General features: G+C 42.2%; 1 non-coding gene across 1 annotated transcript; it reads left to right on the top strand.

Moving 5' to 3' along the window:
• Positions 1–11,643: 11,643 nt before the first annotated feature.
• LOC147925115 (small nucleolar RNA R71) lies at positions 11,644–11,750 on the top strand. The gene has a single exon (XR_015585564.1). It is a non-coding gene; the product is annotated as a small nucleolar RNA R71 (small nucleolar RNA).
• The last annotated feature ends 7,431 nt before the right edge of the window (positions 11,751–19,181 follow it).

Consider the following 19,181-nt stretch of genomic DNA (forward strand, 5'->3'; position numbering starts at 1 on the left):
TATTATAAATCTCTATGATCTCGTTTTTTTTGTGTTGCTTTGTGTTTCTGCGAGTGAGAAAAACAATTGGTGAGCTCAGTTTATATAGACATATTTAGCGACTAAAAAGTAACTATATTACGTAGTCACCAAATACAAGTACACCTACTTCGGAATGCTAAAAACGTGTTTTAAACCAACTTTTAGCGACTATTTTGCGACAAAATTTTGTGACCCACCAAAAATGTCGCAAAATAGTTGCCAAATTACCAACTACATAAGCAACTACCATTTAGTCGTTAATTTAGCGACTATTTTGCGACCCGCCGAAATTGTCGCAAAATAGTCGTTAATTCTTATTTCGTCGCGTTTTTGTCGCCATTTAGTGACAAAAATATTTTGTCGCTAATTAGCGACTAAAGAGTAACTATGTGAGAATAGTCATAAAGCAATCACGAATTAGTGGGTAATTAGTCGCAAAATTTAATGACTACAAATATAGTCGCCGATCGTATTCGGAAAATCAGTGTTTTCTTGTAGCGAGAGTACGATTAACTACCTCTGTTTGGCCATCATTTTGAGGATGAGAAGTGGTGGAGAAGAGTAGCTTAGTTCCTAGCTTTTTCCACAAAGTCTTCCAAAAGTGGCTTTGGTGTCTCGAACTGAAACAATGGTCCTTGGGATTCCATGTAAACGCACAACTTCTTTGAAAAAGAGTTCAGCAGTTTGAGTAGCATCATTTGTCTTGTTACATGGAATGAAATGCGCCATTTTAGAGAACCGGTCCACCACAACAAAGATAGAATCTCGGTTGTTGATCTTAGGCAGTTCTAAAACAAAATCCATAGAAGTATCTACCCATGGTAGGTTAGGAATAGGCAAAGGCATATATAAACCATAAGGATGTGACCTGGATTTTGCTTTCAAGCAAGTGATGCACTTTGTGCAGAACTTTTCCACATCTCTTTTCAAATGCGGTCAAAAGAAATGTTCCATAAGAACACTTAGAGTTTTATCACGCCCAAAATGTCCCATAAGTCCTCCTCCATGTGCCTCTCCTATTAGCAGCTCTCTCATGGATCCTTGTGGAATGCACAACCTTTTGTCCTTAAAGAGAAATCCATCATGTTGGTAGTATGACCCATAAGCGGCTTTGCTTGTTTCCTTAAAGGCTTCTTTGAAATCTGGATCCTCCACATATAGACCTTTGATATGATCAAATCCCATGACTTTAGCCTCCATTGTAGTGATCAAAGCATGTCTCCTTGATAAAGCATCAGCTATAATGTTATCTTTGCCCTTCTTGTACTTAATTACATATGGAAATGTCTCCACAAATTCAAGCCACCTTGCATGTCTCTTCTTAAGTGTAGTTTGTCCTTCTTAGGTGCTTGAGTGTCTCATGATCTGTCTGAATAACAAACTCTTTGGATAACAAATAATGTTGCCAATTTTCTAGAGATCTTACCAAAGCGTAGAGCTCTTTATCATAGGTTGGATAATTAAGTGCAGCTCCACTAAGTTTCTCACTGAAGTATGCTACTGGTTTTCCTCCTTGAGTTAGAACAACACCTATTCCTGTACCAGAAGTATCACATTCAAAATCAAACATTTTATCAAAGTTAGGAAGTACCAAAACGGGTGCATGTGTGAGGCTGTTTTTGAGTAGATTGAATGCATCCTCTTGTGCTTGACCCCATTTGAATTCCACATTCTTTTTAATCACTGATGTCAAGGGTGCAGCAATGGTACTATAATCCTTCACAAATCTCCTATAGAAGCTAGCCAGCCCATGGAAGCTCCTAACATGTCCAATGGTTGTTGGAGTTGGCCAGTCTTGTATAGCCTTGATCTTTTCCTCATCGACCTTTAGTCCCTGCGAACTCACAACAAATCCTAAAAACACAACTTGATCAGTGCAAAACGTGCATTTCTTAAGATTAGCATAGAGATGTTCAGCCTTAAGCGCTTTTATCACCATTTCAAGATGCTTTACGTAATCTGCATGACTTGTGCTATATATCAAGATATCATCAAAATAAACAACCACAAACTTACAGATGTACTCCCTTAGGACCTGATTCATTAACCTCATGAAGGTGTTTGGGGCGTTGGTGAGTCCAAATGGCATACCTAACCACTCATGTAGTCCTTGCTTTGTCTTGAAAGCCGTTTTCCATTCATCACCTTCTTTTATTCTCACCTGATGGTAACCACTCCTTAGATCAATTTTAGAAAAGACAGTAGCTATTAAGCTCATCTAGCATGTCATCAAGCCTTTGAATGGGATGTCTATATTTGACAGTGATGTTGTTGATTGCTCTGCAGTCTATGTACATTCTCCAAGTTCCATCTTTCTTAGGTACTAGAAGAACCGGTACAACACAAGGGCTTAGGCTTTCACGAATGTAACCCTTTAACATTAGATCACGAACTTGCTTTTCCAGCTCTTTTGCTTCTTCAGGGTTTACTCGATAGGCTGGTCTATTAGGTAATGGTGCTCCCGGAACTAAATCAATTTGATTTTCGATTCCTCTTATAGGCGGTAGTCCAGGTGGTATCTCCTCAGGGAAGACCTCTTTAAACCTTCCTAATAGTTCAAGCACTTCTGGTGGTAAGTCTTTCTCTTCCTGACCTGAAAACAAAACTTTCTTAAAGATCATTAGTAGCACCTTGTCCTGTGAATTAATTGATTTCAAAACAGTAGAAGGTGTGATGTAAAGATTAGTTTTGTTTGATAAGATTAGAGTATGTTTCTTGTTGTTGTGCGAGAAAGTGTAGTAGTTGGTTCGACCATTGTGTAAAGTCTCCTTATCAAATTGCCATGGTCGTCCTAGAAGAAGGTGTCCAGCTTGCATAGGAACCACATCACACACAACTTGGTCTGAATATTTGCCTATGGTGAATGGTATGGTGACTTGCTCGGAGATCCTTAGTTCAGCCTCATCATTGAGCAACTTAAGACGATATGGATGGGGATGTTTTGTCTTTTGGAGACCTAGCTTATCAACCAAATAATTGCTGGCTACATTAGTACATGAACCACCATCAATGATTAAGCTACATACCTTAGAGTTTATGGAGCAGCGAGAGTGGAAGATATTTTCTCTTCGAATTGCTTTAGGATCAAAAAGAGTGCTAAGAGCCCTCCTTATGACTAGAAGCTCTCCCATCTCTGGATAGTCCACAATATCCTCCTCAGATTCAACATGTTCTTCTTCCTCATCTTGTGATTCATACTCTCAATTGGCTTTAAGGATCATTACTTGCTGGTTTGGGCACTCCCTTGCATAGTGTCCTTTTCCCTGACATTTGAAACAAGTAATATCACGAGCTCTTTGGTTAGTAGGCTTACCTTGATCTGGTTTGGTTACTTTTGATGCCTCAGGTGCAGCTCTTTTAAATCTCTGGTCCACATCAATAGATTTTCCCTTGTCTAAAGTTTTCTGAGGTGGTGGTGTCCATGGAGTCTTACTGCGGTTAGTAGAAGCTGTCTTCCTTTTGATGTGTTGTTCAGCTTGGACTGCTAGGTGCAACAATTCTTCAAGATCATGATAGGTTTGTCTTTCCACCTTTCTAGCAATTCGATCATGAAGACCATCTAGGAACTGTGCCATCCAGTTTTCCTCAGACTCTTCTACCTCCAATCTGTTTTTAAGAGATTCAAATTCTTCAAAGTGTTCCTCAACAGATTTGCTTCCTTGTGAGAGCTTGCAGAACTTCTTTTGTAGCTCTCGGTGGTAATTGATACACAGAGTTTTAAACTAAACAACTATTCAGGGCATAGATTAAGTACCAATCTAGAACTCAAACATAAATATAAACTGATCCACTGTCGTGGTATCAATAAATCTATCTGATCGATTCTGTGCGGAAACGCGGAGCACATGCTCAGACATCCGGAGCACATGCTCGGCGGTCCATAAACCCTAAACTGTCGTTTGAGCCCAGAATCGCAGACAAGCATTAAAGAACAGGAATGATAAGTTCACAAATCACCTACACATCAACTTTCGCAGGTCTAGGATAATTTGCCCACTAATGTCTTTTCTAGCAACCTATTACACTTTTGATGAATAGATAAACCTAGAATCATAGATTGGGTGATCAAATCAACCTAAGCATTAAGTCTAACAATAGTGAAGACAATCGATTATATAAAGCCCTATTTGTGTTCTGTTGCTAACCCATGAAACCCCTTTTGAAACCCCTAATCTAGCAAAGAAAACTACTCAGACATAGAGAAATGAATCATAGCAAAAGATGAGAAATTCAATGACATAAAAATTAAAAGGGTTCAGAGAATGCTTCACAAGGTAGCCGCTCTTCTCCCTCTCACAAAAGCGTCGCTCAAAAACAAAAGAAAAAGGTCCATTATCTCTCCTAAAAACCCTAGGTTAAATAGCATACAAGTAGAGAAAAATAAGGAAAGATTCCAAATTCAAATCTCCCTATTAAAAAGCGATTTCAGCCCTCTTTCTCTCACAAAGGATCGCCTAAAATAAGGGAAATTAGGCAGGGAATCGACGCCTAGATGCTTGCCACGTGTCGTCATGAAACCGTAGAGTTGGGAGCATGTGCTCGGAAATTGGGAGTGTGTGCTCCTGGGTCTAAAATCAGCTTTTCTGCTCCAATTCAACTCCTTTCTGCTCCGATTGCTCCTGCTGTTCCAATCCTTACTTTTAGCTTCCTAGCCTCTTATTATAACCTGAAAAGGACTCAAACAACTACAAAACTATCAAATAAACGGGTTCAAAGTGAGTCAAAACCATAACATATCAACTCCCCCGGACTTAGATCTTTGTTTGTCCTCAAACAAACTCAAACCAAGCGCCAAGAGAGCCAAGGTGGGAACTCGCAAAAATCTCAGAAACCGTGAGTAGACCATGACCTGCAGACCACATGTGTTAGAACAAGCTATACCGATAAAATTCTCCAGCAAACATCTCCAAAACCAGAACCATAATTGGCAATCAAACCCAGAAAAAGATCACTTTCCAGACAAAGACTCTTTACATTCAATTAAAATTGGCGTGAGCTTCTCATTAAGGGCATTAAGCTAGTGAAATCGAGGCTTGGTAGATAAAAGGCTGTTTTAATGGTGGAGCTATAGAGTGTTTAGGAGTTACCATTACTTCGAAAGAGATGCAGGATATCGCACAAAATGGTAAGGGAGAGTGGACTCATTGATGTCCACAACCTCTAATCACTCTCCTCTTCTTATCTTCTCAAACTCAGCCTCTCTTTTCTCCTCAGGGTACAACGCATGCTCGGGGGTGTGTAACACTAGCTCTGGTCCCTTTCCATCATCCTTAAACGTTTTATTTATTTTTTTTTTTTTTTTTGAACATATGAAGGATGATGGGGGATCTTCTTCTGATATTGCCCTAGGAGCATGCGGACCGTATCCTAGGCTCTCTCTCTGCTCAAAACAACTCGCGGACTCGGATGTATATAATTTCGGAGCAGGTGCTAGCTGGGTTGGAGCACGTGCTCTGTCCGTCCGGCTTTTTCCTCTTTGGTTCTCCAGCAAGAGCAAGTTAGAGATTGTGTCAGTCCTGCTCTCCCCGACCGTTTTGCACATAGCTGCAGCGAATGAGAAAACAAAAATACAAGTGCAAGTGGTTTGAAAGGAGGTTAGGCTCGGGGTGGGTACTAACTTAAAATGAGCTAGCTATTCAGGATCATCAAGATTGGCAAAATGAATAAGAAGTCCTGAATATGTGACACGTTCCCTATCCTAATGCCCAAAACGAGAAGAATTTAAATCCGGTTAGGTTCCAATAAAGTAGAGTCTAAGTCTTTCCGGTGAAACCTTAATGGGATGAAGCTTTTCTGGCCAGGAGAAGGGTCCGAATGTGAAGAGGTATTAGCTCGTCTCTGTACTCTTAGTTCTGCAACAATGGTCACTAGGAAAAACGGTCAAACTCACAAATGGTTAAAAACATCACAGATTTCGGTCCTAATTCCCACAAGTTTTGGTTCGACTCACATGACAAACTGACTCAATAAAAAGAAAGATAAAGAAAACAAATGTCATAGGTGACCCTCCCCGGACTTACTTCACACCGTCTCCGGTGTGAAAATAAGCCAAAGAGAGACCTAGACAAGAAGAAAAATAAAGATAACAATAAAAATAAAAAGAAAATAAGGCGGATAGGACAATGATGGTGTGTGTAACCGCGATCAGGCGTCGGAATTGTCTGGGCTCTCGCTCTCCGAACGGGCAAGGCGGTGCCTCCGACGTGGTGGTCTCACCGGTGGGATTGGGTCAGCGGCGGTGGTGGTGTGGTGTCAGCAACCACGAGATAGTGCCGTCAGGATCCTATGCATCAAGCTGTTGTTCTTCTGTTGCGACTCGACCATCCATCTCCTGGCCCAATCGCTCTTCTCTTTTTCTTTGGTTCTCAGTTCGCCGAGCATGTGCATCGGGTTGCTCGCGTCCTGCGAGCATGTGCTCTGCGTCTTCTTCCAACATTCCTGAAACCGAAAAGAGAAGAAACAAATCCTAAAAAGAAAAAGAAAAAAAACTCAGCAATATATACCTGGTGGGTTGCCTCCCACCCAGCGCTTGTTTTAAGTCATTAGCTTGACTCGAAAGCTCCTTAGGCAGTAGGAGGATCGCCTAGGGCGATGGTCTCACCCCTTGCATGCTCAGAGACAGCAAGATACGGCTTCAGCCTCTGTCCATTCACCACATATTCTCCTCCTTTTGTGTCCAGCAACACAACAGCCCCGTATGGTCTAATCTCCTTGATGGTGAAGGGTCCGGACCATCGTGATCTTAGCTTTCCGGGAAACAGTTTCAGCCTAGAGTTGAACAACAAGACTTGATCATTAGGAGCAAAGGTCCTAGTGAGGATCCGCTTGTCATGGTAGGCTTTGGTACGCTCCTTGTAGAGTTTTGAGTTTTCATAGGCGAGGTGCCTAATCTCCTCTAGCTCATGCAGTTGCATCTTCCTCCTTTCATGGGCGCTCTTAGTGTCAAAGTTCAGCATTTTCACTGCCCAAGCAGCCTTGTACTCTAGCTCAACAGGAAGGTGACACGCCTTACCATACACCAAGTGAAACGGTGTAGTCCCCAGGGGTGTTTTGTAGACGGTTCTATAAGCCCATAGAGCCTCATCTAGCTTCTGAGACCAATCCTTCCTTGTTGTGTTCACTGTTTTTTGCAAAATGCTCTTAATCTCCCGGTTAGAGATCTCAACTTGGTCGCTTGTTTGTGGGTGGTAGGGGGTGGCGACCTTGTGCCTCACTCCATTCTTCTTGAGAAGACTCTCAAAGACCTTGTTAATGAAATGCGATCCACCATCGCTAATGACTACCCGTGGGACACTAAACCGTGGGAAAATAACCGACTTGAACATCTTGAGCACGGTCTTTGCATCATTATTGGGGCCGGCCAAAGCTTCTACCCACTTGGACACGTAATCGACAGCCACCAATATGTACTCATTGCCGAATGAGTTCGAGAAAGATCCCATGAAGTCAATTCCCCAAACATCAAATACCTCAACCTCCAAGATGAAATTCTGAGGCATTTCATTCCTCCTGCTGATGTTCCCTTGTCTCTGACATGTGTCACAAGTATACACGAACCGCTGCGCATCTCTGAACATGGTAGGCCACCAATAACCCGCTTGAAGAGCTTTGGACACGGTTTTGAAAGTAGCAAAGTGTCCAGCACAGGGTGAGCTATGGCAATGAAACAAGACTCCAGGAACCTCCTCCTCAGTCACACACCTCCTGAAAACACCATCCGAGTAATGCCTATAGAGGTAAGACTCATCCCAAAAATACCGCCTTATGTCTTTTAGGAACTTCTTCTTCTTGTTCCCCACAAACTCAGTAGGTTCTTTCTCTGCTGCTAGGTAGTTTGCATACTCTCCAAACCAGGGAAAACTCGGCTATTTGTTGGTATCGATTACCTTGCACGGTGTTTTCGGAGCATGTGCTCCCAGGCGGAGCATGTGCTCGGCGGGATCAAAGATGCCGATCGAGTAAACATGTTCTTCAGGAAGGCTATCATCCAAAGGTAGCTCTTCTTCTATCTTCATTCTTGATAAGTGATCTGCAACTCCGTTCTCAATACCCTTCTTGTCTTTAATCTCTAAGTCAAACTCTTGAAGCAACAAAATTCAACGGAGTAGCCTTGGTTTTGCATCCTTCTTGGTCAGTAGATACCTCAACGCTGCATGATCAGTGTGAACAACCACTTTGGAACCAACAAGGTATGATCGGAACTTCTCAAAAGCAAACACAACCGCTAAAAGTTCTTTCTCGGTTGTAGCGTACTTGCACTGAGCCTCATCCAAGGTGCGGCTGGCATAGTATATCACTTGCAGCTTCTTGTCTTTTCTCTGTCCCAGAACTGCTCCCACGGCATAGTCACTCGCATCAGTCATGACCTCAAAGGGAAGGTCCCAATCTGGCGGTTGTACAATCGGAGCGCTAACCAAGGCTCCCTTGATCGTGTGAAACGCTTCCAAGCAAGCAGAATCGAAATCAAACTTCACTTCCTTACACAACAGCTGGGTAAGTGGTCTTGCTATCTTGGAGAAATCCTTAATGAACCGTCTGTAGAAACCGGCGTGGCCAAGGAAACTGCGGATCCCTTTTACCGAATTAGGCGGTTGTAAACTCATCATCACCTCAACCTTGGCTTTGTCAACCTCAATCCCCTTTTCAGAAATCTTGTGTCCCAGCACTATCTCATCTCTGACCATGAAGTGGCATTTCTCCCAATTCAGCACCAGATGTTTGTCTTCACACCGCTGCAACACCCTGCACAAATTAGACAAACAAACGGAAAAGGAGCTCCCATAGACGGAGAAATCGTCCATGAAAACTTCCATCATATCCTCAATCATGTCAGTGAAAATGGACATCATGCATCGTTGGAAGTTCGCTGGTGCATTGCACAAGCCAAACGGCATTCTGCGGTAAGCAAAGGTGCCGTAAGGACATGTGAATGTGGTCTTCTCTTGATCGTCGGGATGGATTGGGATCTGAAAGAAACCTGAATAGCCATCTAAGAAACAGTAGTAAGGATGGTTAGCCAATCTCTCAAGCATTTGATCAATAAACGGCAAAGGAAAATGATCCTTACGGGTCGCAGCATTAAGTTTTCTATAGTCTATGCACATGCGATGTCCCGTAACTGTCCTAGTAGGAATCAAGTCATCCTTATCATTCTTAACCACTGTAATTCCACCTTTCTTAGGGACTACATGAACTGGACTAATCCAGGAACTATCAGAAATAGCATAAATTACACCCGCATCTAGAAGTTTCATTATCTCTTTCTTAACAACATCCTTTAGATTCGGGTTCAACCTCCTCTGATGTTCTACCGAAGTCATTGATTCATCTTCTAGATGTATCCTATGCATACAAAGATCTGGTGAGATTTCTGGGATGTCATCTAGTGAATACCCTAGAGCATTTCTATACTTCCTAAGTTCACAAAGGAGCAAAGCGGTCTCTACATTGTTTAGTTCAGAGTTCACTATCACGGGGTATGTAGAGTTAGGACCTAGGAACGCGTACCTTAGCCCGGCTGGAAGTGCTTTTAGCTCTACCTTTGGAGCTCTTAACTCGCTCCAAGGACCGTCCGCTGACTTTACCGGAGCATGTGCTCCGGAATCCGGAGCAGGTGCTCCCTTGGCGGATTCCTCCCCTGATTGGTTCTCATCGTCTAGGCTGGCGTAAGCTACCAGTTGCTGGAACCGTGTGCCTGCATCCAAAATGCGTGTAAAACCGTCAGATTCCTCATTCAAGAATCCATACTTACCCTCTGCCTTTGTCCAGGCAACCTCCAACGGGTCGAGAGTGAGAACTTCATCGGTAACCTCATGTGCAACCTCTGAACCATCATCAACCACAAAAGTCTGACCATCTATCATAGGTTTCTTGAGCAGCTTATTCATCTCAAACCTTGCGATCATATCCCCCAGCTGGAGATCGATCGCTCCCCCTTGCACATCTATAATCGCACCAGCTGTGCATAAGAATGATCTACCTAAGATCAGGGGGTCACGTGGTTCTTCTTCAAGTTCCAGAACCACAAAGTCTGCTGGTATAAGCGTGTCCCCTATCTGGACATGTAAATCCTCCAACACTCCTATGGGGCGCTTGGTGGATCTATCCGCGAATACTAACGAAATCCGTGTAGACTTGAACTTCGTGTATCCCAGCCTTTTAGCCACTGAATATGGCATAAGGTTCACACTGGAACCTAGATCACAGAGGGAGTTTGCAAAAATTGTTTTACCGATTCTCACGGATAAGACAAATCGCCATGGATCATCTCTCTTCTTTAGCACTTTGTTTTGCAGCACAACACTGCACTCTCTTGAAACCATCATCACGTTCTCTTCCTCTGACACTCTCCCAGAAACTAACCCTTTCACATATCTCTTCAAAGCAGGTATCATCTGAACAACATCAGCTAGGGGTAGTTTTACCGTCAATTCTCTCAACATCTCCTTGCACTTTGCATCCTCCAAATCCTTGCGAGATTTCTTAGGAGGAACAGGGTAAGGAACCCTAGGGGTGTACACGCGTGCAGGAGGTACCTCAGTAGGAACGGTCTGATCGGGAGTCGGGAGCACGTGCTCGCTGGGTGGGAGCACATGCTTGCCGGATGCTTCGGCTTCTTTTTGACTCAACGGTGGAGTCTCAGCAGCATGTTGAGGAAGGTATTCTTCAGCAATACCCTTGCCCTTGTCAAGCCTAGCGGATGGTGCTTCTCTAGGGGGTAACTTCTTTCCTCCCCTTAGCTCAATCGCATTGACATACTCGTTCCGCGGGTTTGCTTCCCCTTTTCCGGGCAGAGTCCCAGGAGTTCTTTTCACGGCTTCAGCAGTCTGTGCAACCTGAACATCAAGCTTCTTCACATGTGACATTACTGCCTCATACTTCCCATTAAGGTCATTGTACATGGTATCTACCTTAGCGTTGATTTCCACTGAAGCTTTTTGTTGGTTCACCAAGAGTTGTTGCATCATGTTTTTCAGCTCATCTTGAGAGCTGCTAGCAGGTGAAGATCCCAACTGCTGGTTGGTGAAAGGCGGTGCTTGCTGAGCGCTTGTATATGCCTGCTGGTTCCCCCCTTGGAAACGGTTTTGTGTGGGCACAAACTGTTTGCCTTGGAAGTTGTTTGAGAAGGTTTTCTGATAACCCATCTGATTCTGAGCTCCTTGCTGCGGATACACCTGATCCTGAGGATTCTCCACGTTGGTGCTTCTATAGGAAAAATTCGGATGGCTTTTGTAGTTCGGGTTGAAACCCCTGTTCTGCACAAAACCTTGCCCACTCACATAATTAACCTCCATCGTTTCATCCTCTCCATCACAAATCTCCTGAGCTAGCGGCATGTCTCCGGTCTCATCGACAAAATGGACAGTTTTCTGGCTTCCCTTCAGAAGAAGGTTCACCTTGGTTGTCAACTCGTCGATCTTTTGCGTATCGACACTGTTGACCTTCACGGACCTGTCATACTCAGGAGCCTTGTTGCTGGAGCTTGCAGCTAGGTTCTCAATCAACTGATATGCTCCTTCCTTAGACTTTGTCATAAAATCCCCATTGCTGGCCGAGTTGAGAGCGTTTCTGTAGTCCCAGTTAACTCCATCATAGAAAATGCCCAGAATCTGTTCATCACTGAATCCATGGTGCGGACACTCTCTACGGTACTCTTTGTACCTCTCCCAAGCCTCGCAGAAGGCTTCTCCAGTGTGCTGTTGGAACGATGAAATCTTGTTCCTCACGGCAGCGGTCTTAGCCTTGGTGTAGAAATGGTCCAGAAACGCAGATCTACACTGTTCCCATGATGTCAGAGACCCAGGTGGCAATGACTTCAGCCAACGTGAAGCTCTATCCGCAAGAGAGAAGGGAAAGAGCTTGCACTTCAGAAAGTCTGGCGGTATCCCATTTGAACCAGTGGTGCTACATATCTCCTCAAAATTCTCGATGTGGTCCATCGGAATCTCAGCTGGGAGACCGTGAAATAGGTGCTGCTTCACTAGAGAGATCATCTATGGCTTGATCTCAAAATCTTGTCTCGGGATGGTGGGAGGAACAATCGCCGCTCGGTTAGTGTAGAACACATGCGGGTTGTCCTTGTCCCCAATGGACGGTTGTGGCGGCGCGGCTCTTTCGTGTTGAGCATGGAGCAACTGCCCCAACTGTTGTCGAAGTTGCTGCAACTCGGCAGCCATATCCTCATTGTTTCTGTTGTCACCCATGTTGACGGATTGAAACTTTCTGTTCTTGCGGTTTGTTCTTTCTGCCAAAGAGAGCTCTGCGGCTGACAAAGCAACTAGTTCTTCGGTGTTGTTTCTTCTTGTAGATCTTCTTGACATGCACCTGAAACACACGCAAAGAAGAAGCAAAAAGACAAATCAGTAAGGTCTTGGTCTAGTAATTTTGCCGAAAACCAAAGGTAAAAATTTGGTCCCCGGCAACGGCCCCAAAAACTTGATACACAGAGTTTTAAACCCTATTATCCTACTGCAAGTGCACAGCAAAGAAGTAGTACTTAGGGGTCGAATCCCACGAAGACCAAGTTTTACTCTATGGTTCTATTGGTTCAATTTCAAGCTAAGACAATTCGAAGTTGGGTTTGTTTGGTAACAGTAACGCGATTAAAACGGTATAAAAAGGCAATAAGCATAACACTAGATCAGGGATAATTCTCGGGAATTTCAGAGATAGCAACTAAACAACTATTCAGGGCATAGATTAAGTACCAGTCTAGAACTCAAACATAAATATAAACTGATCCACTGTCGTGGTATCAATAACTCTATCGGATCGATTCTGTGCGGAAACGCAGAGCACATGCTCAGACATCCGGAGCACATGCTCGGCGGTCCATAAACCCTAAACTGTCGTTTGAGCCCAGAATCGCAGACAAGCATTAAAGAACAGGAATGATAAGTTCACAAATCACCTACACATCAACTTTCGCAGGTCTAGGATAATTTGCCACTAATGTCTTTTCTAGCAACCTATTACACTTTTGATGAATAGATAAACCTAGAATCATAGATTGGGTGATCAAATCAACCTAAGCATTAAGTCTAACAATAGTGAAGACAATCGATTATATAAAGCCCTATTTGTGTTCTGTTGCTAACCCATGAAACCCCTTTTGAAACCCCTAATCTAGCAAAGAAAACTACTCAGACATAGAGAAATGAATCATAGCAAAAGATGAGAAATTCAATGACATAAAAATAAAAAGGGTTCAGAGAATGCTTCACAAGGTAGCCGCTCTTCTCCCTCTCACAAAAGCGTCGCTCAAAAACAAATGAAAAAGGTCCATTATCTCTCCTAAAAACCCTAGGTTAAATAGCATACAAGTAGAGAAAAATAAGGAAAGATTCCAAATTCAAATCTCCCTATTAAAAAGCGATCTCAGCACTCTTTCTCTCACAAAGGATCGCCTAAAATAAGGGGAATTAGGCAGGGAATCGGCGCCTAGATGCTTGCCACGTGTCGTCATGAAACCGTATAGTTGGGAGCATGTGCTCGGAAATCGGGAGCGTGTGCTCCTGGGTCTAAATTCAGCTTTTCTGCTCCAATTCAACTCCTTTCTGCTCCGATTGCTCCTGCTGTTCCAATCCTTGCTTTTAGCTTCCTAGCCTCTTATTATAACCTGAAAAGGACTAAAACAACTACAAAACTATCAAATAAAAGGGGTCAAAGTGAGTCAAAACCGTAACATATCAGTAATAAGCTGGGATATATCTCTTTCTTAGCTGAAACCTCATATCATCACATGTGGTGATTGGTATATGTCTATGCCTTCTCCTTTTAGATACATCTCTATCCCACCAAGCTACGGCATTGTCGGTAAGTTGAGCAGCAGCTAGGGATACCTTTCTCTATTCAGAATAGTTGTAGTAGCCAAAGATGTGCTCCATACGTCTTTCCTAATCAATGTAAGCTTCAGGATTAACATTTCCAGCAAATGTTGGCGGATTGAGCATAAGATCATAGCCTCCTTCTCTTATGTTGCCTTCATCTCGTCCTCTACCTTGTTGATAGTGTCTCCTTGGCCTTTGGTGTTGATTAAGATCTTGATATTCTTCCTCTGAATCAGACTGATCTCCATTATCAACCTCATGGTTTCCTCTTGGCAAGTTACGAACTGGTGCTCTTGGTGCAGGTGGGGGTTGTTCAATTCGTGTCATGCGATCACCAAGCGTTTGGAGTTGGGCTTGAATAGCTGTAAGCATCTCAGCCATGTTCACCTCTCATCCTTGTTCTCCCATGGTAAAAGAAAAACAACGTTTCTGTAAAATTAGGAAAAAGAGATCAAGTGCACATGAAGTCGAAAGGTCTAAATATGGAAAACTGCCAAAAACTGACAGATCTAGGATTTGAGAGGTTTTGGGCAAACAAATAAACAGATCTGAACGAACTTTTTTTTAGGGTTTTCATTTTAGAAGATGAACAATCAAAATAGAGCAACAACAAACGAAAATAGCAGATCTAAAGGGAAGAAACGAAATGAAACAAAACGAACTGAAACAGACACAAACTGAAGCAAACAAAGGGAAACAAACTGAAACAAAAGGGATAAATAATACCTGATTTGGAGCATTTAGCTCTGATACCAGATGATATAGGAACCCAGAAGAGGGAACCTATGTGGGTAGATGGAAATAGGCAAATGGTTGATAACACTGTTCTGCCTATTCGATGGATGATAGATGGAATGCAGCGAAGAGATGGTAAATAGACAAATAGTTGAAAACACTGTTCTGTCTATTTGGTAGCAGTGGAAAATGAAGAGATAGATGGGTGGATTGAAAGACGCCACACAGATCTGTGAAAGGATCTATGATAAGTCAAATCTCAGTCTTCAGGGATTCACTCACAAGAAGAAGGAGAAAGGGTGGTTGCTTCTATCTCAGAAGAAAACCTAAGAAAACTCTTATTTTATTTTATAAAATCTTGAAAGGTTACAATGCTGAGAAGGGATCTTATATAACGATCCAGCAGCGGGGGACCTTCTAGGGTCGAAATTATTACAAATAAAATGACTTAACTTGCTAAAACAACATACTCGATTTTAGGACCTAAATAAATAAAAGACTCATAAATACCCAACGGTCGATTCCTGTAAAACAAGAAAAGAACCATTCTTTATTATTTGAATTCAAACACTTATCTTGGTTATATCTCTCATGCACGCTCCAGTCCTTCATTGATGGCTTCGGAAATGATGAAAAGAACGGGTTATTTAATTCCTTGTAAAACCGGCAAAAATGATTCTTTTGGAGTCTTCTCTTTTGAATCTTCTAGCTCAATGAGAGTAATAAGACTTTGAATGGACTTGTTGAATTGTTTCCTTAAGGTTCTTGCTCCCAACCTTGTCATAGGTTTGTGTATCATTGTTGGAAAAACGGGGTTTTCAGGAAATGGTAGAACGGGTTCTTTAGGAATTGGTAGAACGGGTTCTTCGGAAAATGGCAGAACGGGTTCTTCCAAAAGTTTACTATTGATGTCCTCATCAACTTCTCTTTTACTTATGTAGGGATTTACACTTTGGAGTTACAATATTCACATATACAGTAGTTGACGATTTTACATATACTATTTTTGATCTTAGTAATTTTACATATAGTTTTGATCGTAAAAATATTTATAAGTTAGAAATATAATTATGACCACTAGCTAGTTGCGTGCCATATTTTTACGATCGATATGGCAAGGTACCATATTGATCATAGTTTTTTTTTTGTCAACCGAATATTAAATTAGAAGATAACTCCAAGATTGGTTGCCCAAACTGGAGGGAAAGAGTTTACAAAGGTAGATGCAGAAACTAACAATCTCGAAGAGCGGGCAAGACAATCAGCCCGTACATTAGACGTACGCGGAATCCTCAAAAGCAAAAATGATGGAAATGATGAGCGAAGTGAGCTAAACTCATCCAACAGATTAGAAAAAGCAGGCCAATCATCAAGGAACTGCACCATCGCCACTCAGTCAACACAATCCATCTCGAAACTCTGACATTGAGTGTCCGTTGCCAATATGGATGCCATCGCCCAAATCAACCACTGAAGCTCCGAATGTTGAAGTGATGTCCTCATCATAGTTTATACTTTATACATTGTATTAGTGTATCATACATATAGTATACATACTTTGTTTCAAAAGGCAAGTTAATATATGGCATATCTATATTTAAAAAAAAAAAAATTGGTAGGAGCAAAAAAACCAATATATTAATACATTATATAAATCCACTAATTACAAATAAATAAATAAACGAAGAGAAAAGCCACTGTAGTTTACACATTTTTTTAATGTTAATTTAAATAATATATGAAATGAAATAATAAAATTTCGACCTAAAAGATGAAAGAATAAATAAACACTTTCATTTTTACCCCATCCGTAACTTGAGGCCTAAGCAAGTGAGATGCATCTACGATAAACCATCGTGATCTCATCTTCTGTAGTTTGGAGTCTTCTCTCCACACGTTGCCAATGTCTTGAGCGATGTCAACGGCGTCTGCTGATGCTCCAGCCAATCCTTTCCTCGTGAACCCAGCCGCGTAAAGTCTTGATTCCCCTTTCCATGCATTTGGGAACGCTGATTTTGGAAACCCGTTTTTGGAAAACAAATCATTTTCCTAGAAAAATATGAAAACAGACAGATTCAGTTGCTTGTTACGCAAGAAACCAAACAAATCAACTTGTCCAAATTCAAACTCTTTTCTCACCTGAAGCCATGAAGGAAGTTCTTATTGGTTATCCTAGTGGAGTAAAAGTTTACAAAGTTTGGCTTATGGATGAGAGCAAGTGTGTGGTTAGCAGAAACGTTATCTTTCAAGAAAATACAGTGTACAAGGATCTGTTACAGAGAAAGGAACAATAATATGGTGAGGAAGATCAGCAACCTGAATCTTACCTTGATTTGGATCTCGAAGCAGATAGTGATATCAACTCAGGTGGAGACCGCATGTCTGTACGTTAAAACGACATTACTCCATGGGGAACTCAAAGAAAAGATCTACATGACACCACCAGAAGGTTTTGAATCTATGTTCAAAGAGGATGAGGTGTGCCTTATGAACAAATCGTTGTATGGACTGAAACAGTCACCAAGGCAATGGAACGAGAAGTTTGACAACTACATGAGCGAGATCAGTTTTGAAAGAAGTCACTACGATAGTTGTGCTCACACCAAGACATTGCTTGATGGATCTATGATGTATCTACTGTTGTATGTCGATGACATGCTGGTGGCGGCAAAGAACAAGGAAACATAACCGCCTTAAAGGAAGAGCTTAGCAAGAAGTTCGATATGAAGGATCTGGGAGCTGCTAAAAACATCCTGGGTATTGATATCATCAGAGATCGCAGTGCTGGTACTCTATGGCTGTCTTAAGAAAGGTATTTGAGCAAGATTCTCAAGACATTCAACATGTCTGAAGCAAAACCTGCAGATACTCCACTGGGAGCCCAGTTGAAGTTTCGTTCTGCTACAAAAGAGAAACTGGACCGAGATGAAGAGTATATGAAGTCAGTTCCTTACTCCAGCCCCGTGGGAAGCATCATGTATGCTATGATCGGTACTCGTCTTGACTTAGCCTACCCAATAGGCATTGTGAGCAGATAGATGAGCCAACCTATAAAGGATCATTGGCTTGGAGTCAAGTGGGTACTAAAATACATCAAGGGAACTCTGAACACAAAGCTGTGCTACAAGAAGAAGGATTTTGAGTTCATTATTGAAGGATATTACGATGCTGACTATGGTTCCAATCCTGACAGAAGAAGATCTATCACAGGCCTGGTGTTTACTTTAGGAGGTACCACCATAAGTTGGAAGTCTGGTCAGCAGAGAGTTGTGTCTCTATCTACAACTGAATCTGAGTACATGGCATTAACAGAAGCTGTAAAGGAAGCTGTTTGGCTAAGATGGTTACTGAAATATTTCGGTTATGAACAGAATAGTGTGGAGATATTCTGTGATTCGCAGAGTGCCATTTCATTCTCGAAGAACAATGTGCATCATGAAAGAACGAAGGACATTGACATAAGGTATCACTACATCCGTGAGGTAATTGAAGATCTTGAGCTGGAGCAGCTGGAGGTTAAAACGACATTCCTCCATGGGGAACTCAAAGAAAAGATCTACATGACACCACCAGAAGTTTTTGAATCTATGTTCAAAGAGGATGAGGTGTGCCTTATGAACAAATCATTGTATGGACTGAAACAGTCACCAAGGCAATGGAACGAGAAGTTTGACAACTACATGAGCGAGATTGGTTTTGAAAGAAGTCACTACGATAGTTGTGCTTACACCAAGACATTGCTTGATGGCTCTATGATGTATCTACTGTTGTATGTCGATGACATGCTGGTTGCGGCAAAGAACAAGGAAACAATAACCACCTTAAAGGAAGAGCTTAGCAAGAAGTTCGATATGAAGGATCTGGGAGCTGCTAAAAAGATCTTGGGTATTGATATCATCAGAGATCGCAGTGCTGGTACTCTATGGCTGTCTTAAGAAAGGTATTTGAGCAAGATTCTCAAGACATTCAACATGTCTGAAGCAAAACCTGCAGATACTCCACTGGGAGCCCAATTGAAGTTTCGTTCTGCTACAAAAGAGAAACTGGACCGAGATGAAGAGTATATGAAGTCAGTTCCTTACTCCAGCGCCGTGGGAAGCATCATGTATGCTATGATCAGTACTCGTCTTGACTTAGCCTACCCAATAGGCATTGTGAGCAGATACATGAGCCAACCTATAAAGGATCATTGGCTTGGAGTCAAGTGGGTACCAAAATACATCAAGGGAACTCTGAACACAAAGCTGTGCTACAAGAAGAAGGATTTTGAGTTCATTGTTGAAGGATATTACGATGTTGACTATGGTTCTGATCCTGACAGAAGAAGATCTATACAGGCCTGGTGTTTACTTTAGGAGGTACCACCATAAGTTGGAAGTCTGGTAAGCAGAGAGTTGTGTCTCTATCTACAACCGAATTTGAGTACATGGCATTAATAGAAGCTGTAAAGGAAGCTGTTTGGCTAAGAGGGTTACTGAAAGATTTCGGTTATGAACAGAATAGTGTGGAGATATTCTGTGATTCGCCGAGTGCGATTTCACTCTCGAAGAACAATGTGCATCATGAAAGAACGAAGCACATTGACATAAGGGGTCA

This window comes from Camelina sativa, chromosome 16 (assembly GCF_030686135.1).
Source record: "Camelina sativa cultivar CO46 ecotype springtype chromosome 16, ASM3068613v1".
NCBI classification, from domain to species: domain Eukaryota; kingdom Viridiplantae; phylum Streptophyta; class Magnoliopsida; order Brassicales; family Brassicaceae; genus Camelina; species Camelina sativa.